The sequence below is a fragment of the Macrotis lagotis genome, chromosome 1 (genome assembly GCF_037893015.1).
Source record: "Macrotis lagotis isolate mMagLag1 chromosome 1, bilby.v1.9.chrom.fasta, whole genome shotgun sequence".
In the NCBI taxonomy this organism is placed as follows: Eukaryota; Metazoa; Chordata; class Mammalia; order Peramelemorphia; family Peramelidae; genus Macrotis; species Macrotis lagotis.
This window is the reverse complement of record NC_133658.1, coordinates 749,802,775-749,823,190: the sequence shown is the minus strand read 5'-3', so window position 1 is coordinate 749,823,190 and position 20,416 is coordinate 749,802,775. Positions and strand designations below refer to the sequence as shown.

The following is a 20,416-nucleotide window of genomic DNA, read 5'->3' as shown; positions in this document are numbered from 1 at the left end:
TAAATGAAGTGATATGTATGGTCCTCTCCCAATCAACACTTTCATTACTTGAAGTCAAAGATGAAACACTGGTTGAATATGCAGATGGCACAGAGTTTGGAGTAACAGCTAAAGTTATCATCAGGATCCCAAGCGACACTGACTTGTTCACAGTCACATTAAAAAAGATAATATTGTGATGGAATATTTACTGCACTGTAAGAATTGATGAATAGGTTGATTTTAGAAAAACATGAAAAGACTTGCATAAAATGAGTGAAATAAGCAGAACCAAGAGAATGTTAGAGTAACAGCAATATAGTTTGAAGAATGGCATTCTCTAGTGTAGGGTGAGAAGAAACTTCTTGCTTGAAAACAAAATAAATTTAACTTAATTTTAAAAACTAATATTTTCTTGCATAAGCTTTGCAACAAGCTAGTTACTACTCCAAATACTATTGTTGGCCAGTAAATGGCTGAACCAGAATTCAAACCTCCTGTAAATGAATGGCCTCCAAATCCCCCCCCCACCCCCGCCAGACCTAACCCCTTTCAGTAAAAGTGTGTATTTATCTATAAAATGAACTATTACAAAAAGCTTGCCAGCCTCTGGAAGATTTAACTCATTTAAGTGACTTGAACTCACTGCAAATAGGTACGTTCTTATTATATATGTCCTTAATTAAAGAAAAATAATATGCCAAAGTTCCCTTCTGTGCTGGCCTTGCATATCCTGTGCATGCATAATTTTCATCCCATAGTTATCTAGATAGCTTTCATTGTAGAGCTACCAGGATCCCAAACACTGAAAGCATGTCACTTAGAGAGGGAGGACCTCCAATTTGGTATATTTTGATATGCAGATAAAGATACTTGAAGACTCTCCCATCAAAAAGGGGAATTTTTACATCTAAATACCGTAATACTTTAGATATAAATACCTCCTTACCGCTACATCAAGTACTGCTGCCCAATATGTAATCCCTGTCCTTATCCCCTACAGATGCTGATTCAGCCCAGTTGCAATCACCCTTGTAACTATCCCTAATTTCTTTCTTTATGCAGCTCTCTTGATGCTGCTTATCCCTAGCTGGCTGATGCTGATAAGTCAATGGTTCTAACAGTCCCTAACTACTTTATTAAATTTCCTTTACTGTTTAATCCCTTTACTTTGTTACCAGAAAGCTTTTAGTCCCTAAATACTTCTGAGTCAAGAGTTGGTCATTTCAGTTCATTCCTCCACACATTCTTGAATTCAAGACTTAGACACACTAATATTTTTGCATCATCAGAAATATCAAGGAAAAAATCCCCACTCCTTTTATTCTTAGCTCTCCTTACCAGCATCAGTTCACATTAAAACTACTCACAAAATGAAGATACTGTATGTATGTACATCAACATACCCTTTTTATACCTTCTAATTTAATCTTCAACTCATTGCCTCATCAAGTATGTCTCATCAGAAAGCTCATGAAGCTATATACATATATGTTTATATGTACATACACATATATGTGTGTGTGACTGTATGTCCATTTGCCTCTATTTCAAAAGAAAATAGTATGCTTTGGTCTGCTTTCAGACTCCATAGTTCCTTCACCGAATATGAATAGCATTTTCCATCATGAGAGTTTTTGGAATTGTCTTGGATCACTGAATTGCTAAGAAGAGCTAAGTCTATCACAGGTGATCATTGCACAATGTTGCAGTCACTGTGTACAATGTTCTCCTGATTCTTTGTGCTGACCCTTTAAAACCAAATACACTAGGTCAAAGACAATCAGAAAAGGAAAAGGATCTATTTATACTAACATTTATAAATAACTTCTTGTAAAACTCCTAAACTGGAAACTAATGGAGAGAGAATACCTGTTGGTGAGTAGGGAATGGCTTAACAAATTTCTATGTATTAATGTTATGATAAAACTAACCATCCCCTGCAAGAATTTTAAAAATTAAATGAGAGGGGGAAAAAAGCTTAGGTAAGTTTGGTTTGATGCAAATCGTAAAGTGATTTGCTACTACATTTATGTATGTATGAACATATGTATGTATAAAAAGAAAAAAAGGGTGCTGTCAACAGCACCCCTCCATCTTCAAATATCAGAACCATGTGAACATTATCTCTATCTATGTCCACCAGGCTGTAATGCATATGGGCAATGCCCACTGTGAATTATTTTGCTCAGAGCAGGGCTGTCCTGCTTTTAAAGTTTTTATTGAAACAGTAGTTTTATTGAAACATATTTTGATTTGCCATTTTAGCAAGAGCTCTGCAGCTTCTTTTACTAAAGCATTTAGTAAACCTGGGGGCTGCATAAAATTGGCCCATAAGCTGAATTTTGGATAGACCTGACTTACAGCATAGAATACAGCCCAATTATCATGTCCAATGACAGGACTTGGAGGAGTGGTGATGACTCCTTCAATACCATCTTTACAGAGATAGGGGCTAGTAGCACGTATGTGCCCAGAGCAGATTTTTTTTATTAACTATTCCACCCTGAGCAGTTGGCAAATAGTATACTGCTACTAATACCTTAGCAACATACACAGTAATGTATGTATGTGTGTTGATATTATTATGTAAGTAAAAGGAGTTTGCCCTGGAGTGAGGAGGACCTGAGTTCAAAACTGACCTCAGACACTTAATTACCTAGCTGAGTGATCTTAGGCAAATCACTTAATCCAACTGCCTTAAGTAACTTTTTAAAAAAATAAATAAAAAAATTGAGAAGGTAGAGAGATTTGAGGTTGGTAGACCAAAATATAAGAATTTCATATTAGCCGAGAAATGATGGCCTGAACTAGAGTGAAGGGATATGGATGTGCAATCTATTGCTGCAGGTAGGAGACCATAGCAGCTATCCACATACTTTGGAGGATCTCTCACTTCATCTCTCTCCTGACTTCTTTCAAAACTCAATTCCACCTTTTGTGGGTACACTTTTCTGGTCCTGGATTCTCCAAACACATACTGTGTATTCTCTCTGAGATGACCTTCCATATGCACTGTATTTATCTTATATGAACACGGTTGTTAGTAGTTGTCTCCCCCCCCCCATCAGAATGTGAGTTTTGCTGTCACAGCACCCTTCCACCTTCAAATATTGAAACAACCATGTGAATGTTATCTCTATCCATGTCCACCACTAGAAGGCACAGACTGTGGTTGTGATTTTCTCCATTTTCAATGTTTAGCACAGTGCCTAGGTAAATGCTAAGTACATTTTTGTCTTAAATTTGTGTTTCTTGGCAAGTGACTACAAAAGGTGGAGTGAGAGTGTCCTGATGTGGACTTGAAGGTTTGAGACCTGAGTAAATAGAAGGATACTCATATCCTATACATTTAAAAAGGAAGTTGAGAAGTATGATGAATTTTAGTGAGAGGAAAGAGTTGTGTTGTTACTTTTTTAAAAAAAGATATACTGAGTTTGTAATTCCTATAGGAAATCTAGTAGAAAATTTCCAGCAGACATCTACAAGTAATATGAAATTGTAGCTCAGCAGAAGACTAGGGCTAAATGTATAGATCCGTCTTGGTCTTGAAACAGAGTGCAGAAACCTAGAACAAAGCAAAGTCTTGGAGTATACAATATTAAAAGGACAGGATATGGATGATTCAGCAAAGGAGACTAAGAAAAGAATAGTCATATACGGCAAAAGTAATCAAGAGAGCAGATAGAGCAAGCCCAAACTCTAACCTAGAAGTAGTAGTCATAACTGAGAGTCAAGAAAGATAATTTGAGAAAAGGTCACTGAATTATCTGTCAGGTTGGTCAGTAAAGAAGTATTGAGCATTTTGTTAAACAAAGCAATGTACTTTAGGAAATCACTGATTTAAAAAAAAAGCTTTAAAAGTACTAAAAATTTTGATCAATGCAATGCCCCAACCATGAAGCATACTATCTTAAGGTTAATGGACTTTGGGGTACATTCAGAATAAATGCTGTCTGACTAAAACAGAATGAGAGATTCCTAATTCAATGTCTTACTCTTGAGTTTTCAGTAGCTATTCAGTTACCCTCAGTTCTTTTTCACAAGAACTCTCCCCCCACCACCACAGCACCTCAGGTTCTCGTACATTTTAGATATATGAGAGGTGAGAATTTGTCTGGCATGATTGACTATGCATACCCCATCTTATTCCACCTCAGAAGTTGAAAAGAGAAAAAATAAATTTTTGTTAAGAAAAAATATAAGTAAATTTTAAACAAAAAAATTATTAGTAACTTGGGAGATAATATTTTCAGGATAGCATTAAGAAAAAGGAAAGAATCAAGCAATTGAGAAAAGTGACAGCAATAAATATTGGCAGTTTTTTAAAAGGAGTTTGACTGCAAAGAATATAGGATGACAGCTTGCTAAGGATCCACCTAATGAGTTTCTTTAAAGAATGAAGAAAATGAGCTTAGGCTCGTAGGAAAGAAGTCAGAGAAGGATTAGAGAAAAGGGATGAATTGTGGAGGAAATTTATGGAAGGGTGGGAGATAAAGGGTATAAAGTAGAAGGGCTAGACTTGGGAAAGAAAGCCTTTTCTTCACCAGACACTGACATAAAAGAGAAAATGAGATGAAATCAAGGGATTTTAGAAGCAGAATTTGGAGAAAAGGAATCTCATAGAGAAGTATTTCTATTTTCTCAGTTAAGCATAAGGGATATGGAAGACTTGAGAACACAATTTTAGAACAGTTGCTGTGGGAAGTTTTGAGAGAATCAGGTGGAGTAATAATAAAAAGACAAAATTCAAGGAAGGAACCAGTCAAAAACCTTTGGCCTTGGTTTTCCAGTACACAAATGAAAAAAATATGGCCAGTTGGGAAAAAAATGCTATGAAGCAAGATGAACTAAAAGAGTATAATGCAAAGAGTCATTTGATTTCATGAGGTTTCCTGGAAATAAATTTTCTAACTGGAATATAATTCAGTACCTTATTCAAAAGCTGAATGATAGGTAAATGGATCTGACTTTAGTTCCTGATAATTCTAGAATGTTTTATCAAAAGAACAGATCAAACGAGCTATCTGAAATTAACATGCCTATTTGTAGAACTGGAAAAGGAATGAGGGAATAAATAACAATACAGAAGCAAAATATCATAGATTTAAAATTGAAAGAGATCTCAGAAGCCATAGAGTCCAAACCATTTTTTCAGATAAGGATACTGAAGACCAGAGCAGTTAAGTAGTTTGGTCAAGGTCACACACTTAGTATTAAAAGCAGAATTTTAGAGACAACAAGATGGATACAAACAGTTTTATCTACTGACCCACCTCAAGAATCTTAATCTCAAGAGCTGGCATGGCAAGTAATCATATCAGTCAATAATGACTAATCTTGACTTTGGAAATGAGGAAAAGCATTTTTTCCCCTCCTTATGGTGGGGGAGGAGAGATTATATGATAATCATTAGTGTTCACCTGAAGTAAATCTCCACTGGAGTTCTCCAAAAATCTGTGTTTTTTTTTAAGGAAATCAAACTATTTATTGCATACCACTGGTAAACCCATTATACTTAATATAAAAGAAATTTTAACATGTGTGACATGTTTAAAATTACTGGAAATGAATATTCCTGTTGTCTAGTATGGGTGAAGAATGGACAGTCTCAATTATTAATTGAATGTAGTGAAACTGACTCGGACAAGCAACCTTTGCATGTGAGGAGTCATCCTGATGGGTCTTGGATATTTTTAAAAGATATAGTGCTTTAAGTATCTAATCTAGGATCTATCCCATCAACTTAATTTCCTTCATCTAATTTCTTTCTTTCAAAGATTTATCCCCTTTCTTTCCCAACCTTGTGGATCCCAGAAATTTTTCAGTCTTAGTTTTTGTAGTGCCATGACAAATATGAAAATTGCTCATTTTTACATACACTTCCAACTTTTTTAATCCAACCTAGCCTGTTTTCCTTTGAGCCTGCTAAGACTTTAATTTTTTAATGCCAAATAAATATTATCATGAATTAATAGATCAGCACAAAAAAGTTGTCACTTGGTTGCTGTGCTTATTTAGTAAAATTTTAAATGAAATAAAATATATTGTAATATAAAGCTACAGCTTAAGTGTTTCAGTAAAATTTTCTTTCATACTCTCCTGTTCCATCAGATGATATAGATATACTAATACTAATGTTATACTAATCTTAACAGACTATAAGTTACATCATCTAATAAATTAAATTGACATACAGCTTATACAAATCAATGCAATCAATTATGACATTGCCAATAAGTCAAAAGTTACTACTCAAACATCTTTATAAATGAATAATTTAATGTCTTTACATTGTAGAAGGATTTGAGTGCATGCTACATCTTCTTTATCATCACTTGAAATTTACATGCTGGCATTGCTGACACTTCAGCGGTTATGATACTTTTTATCCCCAAATTTGATAAGCCACCTCTGATTAAGCCACATGTAAATGCTAACTAAATACTTCGGTGCATGATCTAAATACTTTTTTCCTGCAGACATCTGAGTCAAGAGTTGAAATTTGTTGTCTTGAAGTACATAGATGCCCTGATGATTTGTCCTTAGATTATCAATTTGTTTCTTAAAAACAGTGGTCCAAAAATCTTTGCAAATGAACTTCATGATATCTAATTCATCCTTGAATCTTGCAGTGTCCTTTGTAAACTTTTCTATCAATCCTTGTTCCACTCTAGAACCCATGTTCTCCAACTTAGTTATGCATCTTCCATTTTCCACCTACCCCTGATCGGTGGACTTGTGTACCCCTGTCACCATCTCATTGTGTAGAAGCAAGAAGAGCGCCTCATCTGCCATTTCCTGCTTCTCTGGGGCCCCGGGGCCCTAAGGCGGAGCCTGGACGGTGGTGCGGGCCATGGCAGCAAGTCTGCAGCACCCCCGGGGCCACGCCGCGGGCAGGACGTGGGCTTCACTGCACTAAGGTGCTGGCGCCAGGCCGGGAGCCCAGCCGCACGCGTGGCCCAGCCTGAGGTGCCAAAAATCTGTGTTCTTTTAACATTTTATATTAATGATAGGCTAAATGTACAGATAGTATACTTTAAAATTTGAAGACAACACAAAAGACCAAGAATTGGGTAACACTCTGGATAAGAAAAACTGAAAAAATCTGGATGGGCTAAAACGTTGAACAAAATTGACTAACAACTTCATAATGACAAGATGGGAAAACAAGGCTAGATGGTAATTTAGGTGAAAGGGAACAGAGATATTACTATATTAAGGAAAGTAAACAATGTGGAAGGAAGGGCTTTCTAGTTTGAGGTCATATGGGGGACCAATCTGTTAAAGACCTGGAGACAGCCCAGAGGAGAGAAATAATGGGGTGGGGGGCGTGGGGGGAAGGGCAAGATAACATTCTTCAAAATACTTTTGAAAGGGCTTTCAACTTTGTGGTAGAAGGTAAAATTAGGAACAAGGGGTCAGAGTTGCCAGTAGGTAAACAAATTTGATTTTGCAAAAGACATAATGACAATTAGAGCTATCCAAAAATGTAAGGAGCTATTTCAAGAAATAGTAGTTTCTCCCTGATTGGAAGTTTTCAAGCAAATACTGAATATCTGTTCAGTATAGTATGGAGGGGGGTATGGAGGATTCTTTTTTCAGGATGATGTGAACCGTATGACTAATGGGCCACTCCAACTCTGACATGACCTTACTACAAAATGCCTCTAGCCAATTTTAGTATACTTAAAAAAAAATAATTTTAGAAAGGAGAGCAGAAAAACAGATAATTTCTTAATTTCTATCAATCAATTTAGATACAATCAGTGTATCTAAAACGTCAAAAACACTGACAATCATTGTTCTATTTTATGGGAATAGGGTCAAAAACACTCCTGAGGAAAAAGTTCTAAAAGTAGAGTTTTGTTAGAAAACAATTAAAAAAGAGAAAAAAGATTTGAATGTCAAAAATCATAAAAAAAAAAAATGGGAAAAGTCCCACATGTTCCAAAATATTCATTGCAGCTCTTTTGTAGTGGCAAAGAATTGGAAATTGAGGGGATGTTTTTATCAATTGGAGAATGGCTAAACAAGTTATAGTACAAGAATACTATGAAATACTACTGTTCTGTAAGAAACCATAAATGGGCAGACCCTAGAGAAGCATGGAATGAATTACAGGATCTGATGCTGAGTGAAGGGAGCAGAACCAAGAGAAGAATGTATACATTAACAAAAACATTGTGAGATGATCAACCCTGATAGATGCATCTGCTCTCAGCAGTTCAGAGAGCTATTATAGAAGGGCTATGGACAAAGCTATCCTTATCCAGAGGAAAAAACCCAAACCAAACCAAACCCCCCCCCCAAAACCCCAAACCCTTCAGAATTTGAGGGAACACTACATTTACTTTTTTTAAAAAAATGTCTCTTACACATTTCTTTCCCTTAATCCTAATTCCTCATACCAAAAATGGCTATCCTGTAAACATGTTTAACGCAAATGTCCAAGTACAATATTAACCTCCTGCTTGAGGGGAAAGGAGGTAAGAAGAAGGTAGAGAAGGAAATTTTCTAACTTAGAAATTTGCATAGGCATATGAAAAATGTTTTAAAAAAACCTTTTATAACATGTATTTGGAAAAGTAAAACGTCAATTAAAAACTCTTTTACCAGACTGGAAGCAATTTAGCAGAGGATTTTTGCAGATTTAACCCCTGAAAATAGTGAATAGAACCAGCTATGGACTGGTTAAATTAACTGAGAAAATTAACCCTGGAAGTCATGGGGAGATTAAAGGAGGTGCAGGCAGGTCTTGGGAACCCAGTTGTGTGTGTAACCTACCAAGCAAAGATTTCTAATGCTCAGGGTGAAGTGGAATGAAGACCATATGACAATTAAAAAAGACACTGAGATCCTGCAGCGCTGAAGGCAAGAGTTACCTTGACTTTATGTATTTCCTATGTGTATTCTTGTGTGTGCTCCCACTGTACTCACTATCACTATATTTGTGAGATAATGTGCCTCAGGTTTACAGGGGCAATGAATGGTTTTTGCTATGGGTCTTTCTTTGCTATCTAAATAAATGTCTTTTGTTTAAGTTTAAAAAAAAAGATTTGAATGTCAGGTCAAGGAAGGTGCAGTACAGCTTTTGTATGAAAATGGAAAGCTAGTGTGTCAATTATCACTGTAATTTTACAAGATTAGCTTCTGGCATAACATAACTCAGTAATTTATTAAAAGGTCACTTTAAATAAAGATGAGCTAGCTTCTAGACCACACCTGACAGTTAAAAAACTATTATCAATATCCAGTGAGCTGTTTTTTCTACACTAAAAGTCTGTGGTTATATAAAACTTATTTAATAACAAGAGCAGTACTTTAAGGTGAAGTCTAGTTAAGTTTAACCTCCTATGGAAGACTATTTTAGATGAATTTTTTTAAATTCCAAGAATAGAAGCTTTAAAGATATATCACTCTATTTATTCTGTCTACAATGAGTTGAAGAATTCCTGTCATTTAAGTGAATGAACTTCAGAGAAATTTTTTCTATTTTTTTTTTAGGTTTTTGCAAGGCAAATGGGGTTAAATGGCTTGGCCAAGGCCACAGGGTTAGGTAATTATTAAGTGTCTGAGGCTGGATTTGAACTCAGGTACTCCTGACTCCAGGGCCAGTGTTCTATCTACTGCACCACCTAGTCGACCCAGGAATTTTCAAATGATGTGATTATACAACAAAGATTTAGAGCAGTAAAGGGCCATAAAAGTCAGCTAAAAGCAGCTAGGTAGTACAGTATAGTGCTTGGCATGGAGTCAAGAAGACTAAAATTCAAATGTAGCCTCAGACAGTTACCAGCTTTGTGACTCTAAGAAAGTCACTTAAACTATTTGCCTCAGTTTCTACACCTGTAAAAGAGGGATAATTGCACCTACCTACCTCCCAGGGTTGTTGTAAGGTCAAATAAAATAACAATAATTATAAAGTGTTTAGCACAGTTCCTAATATATAAATATTCATTGTTATTATTATAGTATTACTATCTGGTCTAATCTTATTTTACAACTAAGCAATAGATGTGAGGCCCAAGGAACTAAAGTGACTTATGCAATGTTATATAGGTAGCAAGTCTAAATGTTGTTCATTCATTCTCAAAGAATAACCATGACATCAGGAAGGTGATGTCATGACAAGCACATGAACTGCATTTGACTGAGGGGGGCTGTGCTAAGTCACCAGTCTCACTTTCTCTTCCAGAGTCATCTGGGTCCAGTGGCCAGACATGCACCAGGTCTTCAGATGACCTTGGTTGCAGTAGGAGACCTTGGCTTTTTAAAAGCAAGGTCTCTTTCCTAGGTCACAATTTGACCTGAGGCAACACCCAAATCAGTCTTTAGGCTAGTTATAAGAGAGAAGAGGTGAAGAGGTCAACAAGAATGACCGTTTCCAAAAGAAGTGAAAAAAATTGTTGGGAGGAGAGAGCAGAAAGGGCAGAAATGACAAGAGACTGCTACTTGAGTGTTATCATCCCAGAAGATCAAAGAGCCTAAAGATCCCATATAAAATTTAACAGCATTTCCTAATAATAGCAAAGAACTAGAAAAAAGCTTAGTGGCCATCTACTGGAGAATGTCTGAATGTCATAGTATATGAAATATCTCCCCACAAAAAAAGTGATAACTATGAAGAATTCAGAGAACCTTATTTAGAACAGAAAAAAATGTGCAGAACCAAAAAGCAATTTACATAATAGTATAAAGAAAAACTATTGAAAAATAGCAAAATTCTATCAATTCAGGGATCAAACTCCAGTTGAAAAGACTGGTCATTAAGAATTCCTCCTGGAGAAATTTGGAACTATGCCCAAAGGGCAACAAAAATGAGTATACCCTTTGATCCAGCAATACCACTACTGGGTCTATTCCCTGAAGAGATGATGAAAAAGGGTAAAAACATCACTTGTACAAAAACATTCATAGCATCTGTTATTGGTGGCAAAGAATTAGAAATCAAGTAACTGTCCTTCAATTGGGGAATGGCTCAGCAAACTGTGGTATATTGTATGTCATGGAACACTATTTTTCTATTAGAAACCAGGAGGGCTGGGATTTCAGGGAAGCCTGGAGGGATTTGCATGAACTAATGCTGAGTGAGATGAGCAGAACCAGAAAAACACTGTACACCCTATCAGCAACATGGGGGTGATGATCAACCTTGATGAACTTCTCGTTCCATCAGTGCAACAACCAGGGACCATTTTGGGCTGTCTGCAATGGAGAATACCATCTGTATCCAGAGAAAGAGCTGTGGAGTTTGAACAAATTTCAAGGGCTATTCCCTTTAATTTAGAAAAACAAAACAAAAAACAGAATACTTTTTGTTTCTTCCTTAAGGATGTGATTCCTCTCTCATCACACTCAATTTGGATCAATGTACAACATGGAAACCAAATAAAGACTGACAGATTGCTTTCCATAGGGGGAAGGGAAGTAAGATTGGGAGAAAAATTGTAAAACTCAAATCTCAAATTAAAAAAAATTTCCTCCTGGACAAATGATGTGGAAGGTTGAATTTTTTTTAAGTGTGGCTAAATGTGAAAATCTGTTTTGCTCCACTGCACTTCTCTGTTAAAGGGGAGGGCTATAGCAGAATGAAAAACTGAGAATCACTGGGAAGTTAGTGACATTTAAAAAAATAACACCAATATTTCTTCTTTACAAGAATAGTCTATATTAGATTGTTTTCTGTTAGGGGGAGCAGGGAGGGAGAAAAATGTAAAACTTAAAACCTTGCAAAAAATTATGGTTGAAAACAATCACTGCATGCAGTTAGAAAAATAAACAAAGGGGTGGAGCCAAGACAAGAGAGGAACTTCTCTTAGGCGCTCTCTCATGAAACTTCAAAACTAAGGACTTTAAATTTTCGAGAGACAGAACTCACAGAGGGCCCCAGTGAGGCAGTTCTCCTACTGGAGAAGAACCTGGAAAAGATCAGAAATGCTCTGCTCCCCTGGGTAGGAGGGGTGGCCCGTCAGAGGGGTGGCCGGCCAGAGCAAAAGAACTTCAGCCTCCCAGAGGCAGCCCCAGGGTACTGGGAGCCCCAGCTCACAGCTTCGGGGGAGTTTCCTGAGCCACTACCCGGGGAGCAACGGGACAAATAGGGGAAACAGTGGGGGGGGGGACGGACCTCTGGAGGAGCAAGCACATGAAGCCCAGCCCTCAGGGCACACAGCCAGCAGCATGACCACCCCCAGATCCAGGAACAGAAGCAGGCAGAGCTGGTAAGCAGGAGCCCCCAGGGCATGAGCCCATTGAGTTGGGGGGGGGGGGGGAGTGGAGAGAGAGACTGCAGAGCTCTGTCCTCTGCCCCTGGAACAGAACTCTGGGGCTCTGACCACATTCAGATCCTGATCTCAGTCTAGCCCCCCCCCCCCACAGAACAGCAGGGCCCCCCCCACCTCAGCCCCATTGCAGAGTGGGGCACATATGGTCATTCACAGACCAGGAGGGAGGACAGAGCCTCACACACTGAGACCCTTGTGGGAGTGTCCCAAAAGCTCAGGAAGCACGCCAAAACCAGGCTAAGGCTGGGAAAATGAGTAAGCAGAGAAAAAAGAGGAACACCGCCGAGAAATTATTTTGCATATGAGCCCAAGAAGGATCAAAATACTCAGTCTGAAGATGAGGAAGCACATGCTCCTGCATCTAAAGATTCCAAGAAAAACAGAAATTGGGCTCAGGCTATGACAGAGCTCAAAAAAGACTGAAAATCAAATGAGGGAGATAGAAAAAAAACTGGGAAAAGAAATGAGAGAGATGCAGGAAAAACATGAAAATGAAGCCAGCAGCTTAGTCAAGGAAATCCAAAAAAATAGCATGCTAAAAACCAAATGGATAAAACAGTTCAAAAAGTTATTGAGGAAAAGAATGCTTTAAAAAGCAAAATTGGCCAGATGGAAAAAGAGATAAGAAAGCTTTCTGAGGAAAACAAATCCTTCAAATAGAACTCGGGGAGATTGATGAATTTACGAGAAACCAGGACTCAAATACTTCAAAACCAAAAGAATGAAAAATTAGAAGAAAATGTGAAACATCTCATTGAAAAAACAACTGATATGGAAAACAGATTTAAGGAAAGATAATCTAAAAATTATTGGAATGCCTGAAAGTCATGATCAGGAAAAGAGTCTTGACATCATTTTCAAAGAATTACTACAGGAAAATTGCCCTGATATCCTAGAAGCAGAGGGCAAAATAGAAATGGAGAGAATCCACTGATCTCCCTGAGAAAGAGATCCCAAAAAACCAACCCCTAGGAATATTACAGCCAAGTTCCAGAACTCCCAAATCAAAGAGAAAATATTACAAGCAGCCAGAGGAGGGGCCGCTAGGTGACATAGTGGACAAAGCACCGGCCCTGGAGTCAGGAGTACCTGGGTTCAAATCCAGTCTCAGACATTTAATAATTACCTAACTGTGTGGCCTTGGGCAAGCCACTTAACCCTATTTGCCTTGCAAAAACCTAAAAACAAACAAAAAAAACTCAAGCAGCCAGAAGGACACAATTTAAATACCATGGAGCTACAGTCAGGATCACACAGGACTTAGCAGGAACTACATTTGGAAGCTTGTAGGGCTTGGAATATAATATACCGGAAGGCAAAAGAGCTTAGAATGCAACTGAGAATCAACTACCCAGCAAAACTGAATGTCCTCTTCCAGGGAAAAAGATGGACTTTCAATGAACATGGGGAATTTCAAATGTTCCTGTTGGAATGGCCAGAGCTGAACAGAAGGTTTGATCTTCAGATACAGGACTCAGGTGAAGCATGGAGATTGGAGGAGAGGGGGGAAATATGAGGGACTGAATGAGGATGAACTGCACGTATTCCTGCATAGAAAAATGACACTGATAATACTCACATGAACCTTCTTAATTAACAGAGCAGGTAGAGGGAGCTTTTATAGATGAAACACAGGAGAAAACTGAATTTGAAGATATATTGTGGTGTAAAAATGGAATCAATCGATAAAAGGGAAATGTAATGGGAGAAAGAAAAAGGAGAGGAGGAACAGGCTAAGATATTTCATATAATAAGATTTTTCTTTATTACAATGAGCTATTGCAATAATATGGAAAGGGGAAGGCAAGGGGGAATGAGGGAATCTTCACTCTCATCAGAGGTGGCTACGAGAGGAAACAGCACATATATATGTGTGTGTGTATATATATATACACACACACACACACACACACACACACACACACACATATATACACACACACACATATACACACACACTCAATGGGGTATAGGCATCTGGAGTAAGAAGGAGAGAGGGGGGGACAGGGGGAAGGGGGAGATGTGAATGAAGGAGTCGAGGATGGACCATGGGGGAGTGGTCAGATGTAACACATTTTCTTTTTTAGTTCTTGCAAGGGGCTGGGATTGGGTGGCCTGTCTGGGACCATAGGGCCGGGTGGAAGCTGGGCCTAAGGGGTGGTATGGGGGCTCAGGGCCTCTTGGCCCCAGGACCAGGAATCTGTCTGCTGTGCTACTAAGCGACCCTACAGCAGAGTCAGAGTGAAAGGAGAGAAAATATAGTACATGGTAGTGGAGAAATATGAAAGGAGGGAGTTGCGATCAGCAATGGCAATGGTGGAAAAATATGGAAGTAACTTTTGTGCTGGACTTATCATAAATAATGTGATCCACCTGCGACAGAGTTGGTGGTATTAAAATACAGACTGAAGCACATTTTTTATTATTATAATTTTTTTTTGGAGGGGTGCAGGGCAAATGGGGCTGGGTGGCCTGCCTGGGGCCGCATAGCAGGGTGATCCTTGGGTGTCTGAGGCAGGATTTGGACCTGGGTGCTCCAGGCTCAAGGACCAGTGCTCTGTCCACCACCCAACTGCCCCTACTATTATTACTATTTTATTTTATTTTGGTTCTTTTTTTTCTCTTTTTTGGTTTTTGCAGGGCAGTGGGGTTGGGGTAGCTTGCATGTCACACAGCTGGGTGATTGTTGTGTGTACGGGGCCAAATATGGGCTCGGGTGCTCCTGGCTCCAGGGTTGGTGCTCCATCCACTGCGTCACCTGGCCATACCTACAATTATTACTATTTTTTTTTAATTTTAATTTTTTTTCTCTTCCCTTTACTTTATTGCTCAAGCAAGTCTATATTTTTTGGGAGAGGGGGTATTTTGTTTACTCTTAAACAAGAATATTTTATTAATGTATAAAAAATTATTTGTACAAAATGAGAATATTAAAAAAAAAGAAAATAAACAAAATAGTTTTTAAAACCATCTTTTAAAATCCCCAAAATAGAGACCAAAGATGACTAGAAAATATTCTGACTAGATACTCAGGCACTCAGTAAAAGTTGAGGCACCCAAAGTTCTCCATTTCAGAACAAAAGTCATACTAATGCCAAGGCAGTGAGTTCACGGGACAAAGACCCTGACAAGAATGAAAATGATTGGACCTGAACAGGACAAAATTCCAACTATCCTTAAAGTCAATTCAAGATCTGATCACTCCAAAGTGGTCATGTTCAACTTAAAAACCATTAAGGCAGACAACTTCTCAGTAAGTTGCTCTTTTGGTGGGCAGGTACTGTGATAGAAATGGAGGGGAAAAAAAAACAATCCAAAGGATAGATAAGGGAGTAGAATTCTCTGACTTTTTTTTTACATTTTTTTGGGGGGTACTCTGGCCTCTGATACATTTTTCCAAGTCCATTTCTTCTACAGGCAGAACTTACAAAATTCAGAACATACTGATAATGGTATTCCATAAAGTAACCTCCTGCAAGGCTACTGTTGTTTTTTAAGGTCAAGTGGCATTTCATAGAACTAGTAATATTTTTGTTTAATATGCCTGGTATTGAATTACAACCTATCAAATTATGAAAAGCATACACTACAGAATGTCAAGATATGAAGAGAACCCCCCCAACACTTTTAATAAGTCAAAACAGAGTCCATCTATCTAGCAACTAGATTCTAGTACATTGTCCCTTCTTGCAATCAAATTTGTCTTGTTACAGTTTATTTATTTATTTGTTTATTTAGGTTTTTGTAAGGCAAAGGGGGTTAAAGTGGCTTGCCCAAGGCCACACAGCTAGGTAATTATTAAGTGTCTGAGATTGGATTTGAACTCAGGTACTACTGACTCCAGGGCTGGTGCTCTATCCACTGCGCCACCTAGTCACCCCTTTACTGTATATCTAAAGTACTGAGATTCTACAAAACTTTTAAAAAGGACAATTTTCTCTTGTTGCTAGACCCACTGGATAGCAGCAACAACATAGGAATAAAAAAAAGTTTAGGTTTGTCAGTCTTTTTTTAGTCATGTCTGACTCTCTGTGATCTCCTTTAGGGTTTCCTTGGCAGAGATAATGGACTGGTTTGCCATTTCCTTCTCCTGCTCATGTAACCCCAGGGTATAATTTGAACATACTATCCTGGAAGTACTCTAAGGATTCAAGGTATAACTTGGGAGAACAATAGGGATAATCAAGTTTTAAATCAGAAAAGAATAACAGGTCCTCATCTTAACAGGAGAAAGCTCACCTCAATAAAGTTCTGAAGAGAAAAATAGTATAGTAAAATTTAGCTCTAGGTTTTGTGGAAATTAAAGTAATATCAAAGGAGAACCAGGAAGATTAAGGAATGGAGACTAAAAAAATTCATTAAGTATTTATTCAAATATTGCAAATCTGTGAGGTCCTAAAGAATAGGGACCTGTCAAAGGAAGAACAATCAAAGTGACTGATATAGTTTCATCTTCTGGAAATTGAAGAAATACCTATTGGAAAGACAATTAGGGAAGAGATTCCAAAAACAACCACCACCCCAGACCTGATTTGAATAAGGTAATAAGTAGAATGCTTAAACCAATGGGGCCCAGAGGTAAGGGCAAGGAACATCCAAAGGAGAAGGGGAATGGAATAAATGTATGTTAGATTAAAGTCCAAAGTAGAGAAAATTCCTAGTTATCTGGTAAGGGAACATAATAGAAAAGAAGGGAGATAGTGGGGTGGAATTAAAAAAAAAATCTACAGCATAAGAGAGAAATTTTGGATTGTTCAAAAAAAAACAAACAAACAAATGAGGATGAAGTCAATTTTTCCAAATGTGGCTAACCAGAAGCCCCAAAGGGATAGAAGTTGACTAGAAAGTATATTTGAGAACAGTCTATGCACAAAGACCCTCTCTGAGTTCTAAATGGGGAATATGGGGTAGGTCTTGATCACTGGAGGATTAATTGCCTTTTCTTAAAAAAAAATATTTCATTTTATTTTATTTTCATTTCTGAATTCCTTCCCTCTCTATCCCCATTTCTCCTTCTTGGGTCTACAAATTTAGCTTCCAAAGTTCAGATTGGCTTCATTGCTTAAACTGAAATGGTTCTCTTCAAAGTTAGTCTCTTAATTGCCACATCTAATGATTTTTTTCTAAATCTTTTTCTTTGAATGTTCAGAAGTATTTGATACCGTTAGCCATCTTCTCATCCTAGAAACTCATCTTTTAAGTTTTCAAGATACTGTACTCTTTTGTTATTCTTATTTGACACTTCCTTCTCAGTTCTAAAAGCATCATCCATGTGAAAACTGCCCAATGTGGACATATTCCAAAGCTCTATCTTCTCAACACTCTCACATCTGATGATCTCATTGGCTTCTGTTGACTTGATTATGATCTCTGTGTAGATTACTTTCAGATTTACAAATTCAGTCCTAATCTTTTCCCTAAACTTGTCCAATACCAGATCATCAACCCCAGACATTTGAACTAGATGTCCAATAAAGGCATCTCAAATCCAACATTCCTTCCAAGTCACCCAGGTTCCTGACTTTAAACTCATTGAGTATTGTTTCATTTTCTGAACTTGTATCCCCATTGCCTAGCAGAGAGTGCCTGACATATAGGAAACTAAAAGTTGCCTGTTGATCTGCCCCACATTTCCAATCATTTACCAAATCTTGTCTTTTTATAAGATTTCCCCCAATGTTGTCCCCTTCTCTGTAATCACCAAGTCATTATCTTACTTACTTACCTAATCACCCCTTAGCTATACTATTTATTCTCTAGATCTTGAGTTTCTACTCACCAAATCACAAAGTGATTTTTCTTAAGTGCAGGTCTGACCATATCACCCTTTCTACTCAATAAATTCCAATGGCTCTATATTACTTTGAGGATATGGCATTTAAAGTTCTTTACAATCTAGCCCCTTCCTACCTTTACATTTTCTTAAAAAACTGTTATTCTCCTATCCAGCCATCTTAACACATTTGCTATTCATCACACATGGCATGCCACCTCCTTTGTACTCATCTAGGCAGGTAAATATCACAATGGATAGCCAGTTGCACTTGGGAGTTCAAATCTAGCCTCAAATACTTGGGCAAATTCATGACCTGGGCAAGTCACTCAACCTTTGCAGTCTTGGTTTCCCCATCTGCAAAATGGGAATATTAACAGCACCTTCCTCACAGGATGACTGAGGATCAAATGAGAAACTAAAGTATGCAAAAGTGCTTCATAAACCTTAAAACACTTTTTGAAGTGTTATTATTTTTATTACCACAGTCTATCCTGCCTCCATTCCCAGAACATACTCTTTCCTCATCTCCACCCTTTGGAATTTGTTTTTCCTCAAAACGGAGTATTATCATCTACATGAAATCTTTCCAGATTCCCTACAACTACTAGTCTCTTTCCCCCCCACAAACTATAAAGTATTAATTTTGTACACCCTCTATATATGTTCATAGATTTACATTCCTTCTTGTTAGAATGTAAACTTGGTAAAGGTGAGGACATTTGACTTTTGATTTTTGGTGTCCCTTGCACTTAAAGTCAGTCACTGAAGTGAGAAGGTTAGGGAAAGGACACTTAATTGGAAGTATAGGACTTGGAAAAAAATGAACTAGTCAAAGTATAGACCATTACAATCATAATCCCATACAAGGAAGGAATACCCCCTCCCTCCCAAAAAAAAGTTCCAGAATACAGAAATCAATGTAGTCTTTTGTTAAGCTACGGAACGTCGTTAATAATTTCCAACAAGAAAGATATATCACTAGTTCTGGTGTTTTATTTGAGGTGGCAATTGTATTTTTTTTATTTTATTTTTCCATTTGTCAGTATTTTAATAAGCAGCTTCTTTCTCCCTTCCCTTCCCCCAGAGATTATTCATCAACTGTTTGAAACAGATTCAGGAAAACTTGTCAAAACTCATGTATATAAGTACATTGAGAGCCTGGCCCCTGAGACTAAAACCAAACAGAAAAGAGGAAGGATACAGAGGAAAAAAGACTTGAATATATTGGTCAGACATTCTTTGTATCGAAACAACACAGTGAAGGACTTTTCCAACCAAGGTAAGAAAAGAAGCAAGAATCTCTTACAGAGACAAAGATGAAAGAAAAGGTTCTATGATCTGATCAGTTCTATGAACAAAAATAAAAAATAAACTTATCATGGCCCAGGAAAAAAAAAATACTGCCCCTTGAGAGGTAACTTAAAAAAAAGACAAAAATTTATGAGGTGGGTTCAATTAATCCAATTTATAGCTAAAAAATCAAATTCCATTGTCTATTGTTAGTTATCTGATCTATGTTTGAAGACATCATTAAAAAAGAATATATTACTACCTTTGAACTTTGACTTCTGAATGGGACAATTTTTCTGAGTTAAGGGCTTTCAGAATAGAAATAAGAATTCTGAGAATACTGACCAAAGTAAGCAGCCTAAGGCAATTTACAGAATGATGAAACAACAAAAACAAAAAACAAAAAAAACCCACGGTGCTGCAAGCACTGTGGAAAGATCACTGTAGTGGAAAGATCACTGGATTTGGATCAAAGACCCAGTTCAAATCACACTTCTGCAACTCTTTGGATTAATCAAATCATTAAAGTGGAGAGGTTCTGGATTACAATAATCTCTATGGTCCTTTCCATTTTAAGTCTGAAATGATTCAATGACTTTAGAGATTCACATTAAAAATGTGTCTCATGCCTCAGCAGAAAGATGGCAGAATGGAAGTTTGGGGATGAAACTGATAATTAATAGAATCAATGTGTAGATTTTTGGGGGCATAATTTTCAATTACTGTTACAAAAGAAGGTTTGTTGAGAGAGAGGGACAAGTAACAAATGAAGTAAAAAGAGAAAAAGCTTCCAATAAAATATTTCAAAAGCAAAGTAGTTATTTCTTATCTGAGAAGAGTATTGCTTTGTACCCTTCTATCAATGTTTCTGAAAGGTAATCATAATTTAACATTTGTTATCTTTGGGTATTGCTTGATACAACCAATTTTGTGGCTACATTTCATATCCATACCACTTTTCCAGTTTTGAGAAATTTTTAAAAGACCATAGAGTTTCCAAATCACAAGTTTTCATAACTATAATCATAGAATCTAAATAGACAGGAAGACAATGACTTTTTTTTAAACAAATATTCTCTCTAAAAAA

The 20,416-nt window shown here is 37.3% G+C and overlaps 1 protein-coding gene and 1 pseudogene across 7 annotated transcripts in view; both read right to left on the bottom strand.

The window, feature by feature from the left end:
• ZBTB44 (zinc finger and BTB domain containing 44) overlaps window positions 1-20,416 on the bottom strand; it is a 77,410-nt gene that overhangs the window by 53,874 nt on the left and 3,120 nt on the right. The window lies entirely within an intron of this gene.
• Window positions 1-20,416, bottom strand: part of LOC141508045 (trafficking protein particle complex subunit 6B pseudogene) — a 33,734-nt pseudogene extending 13,318 nt beyond the window's left edge.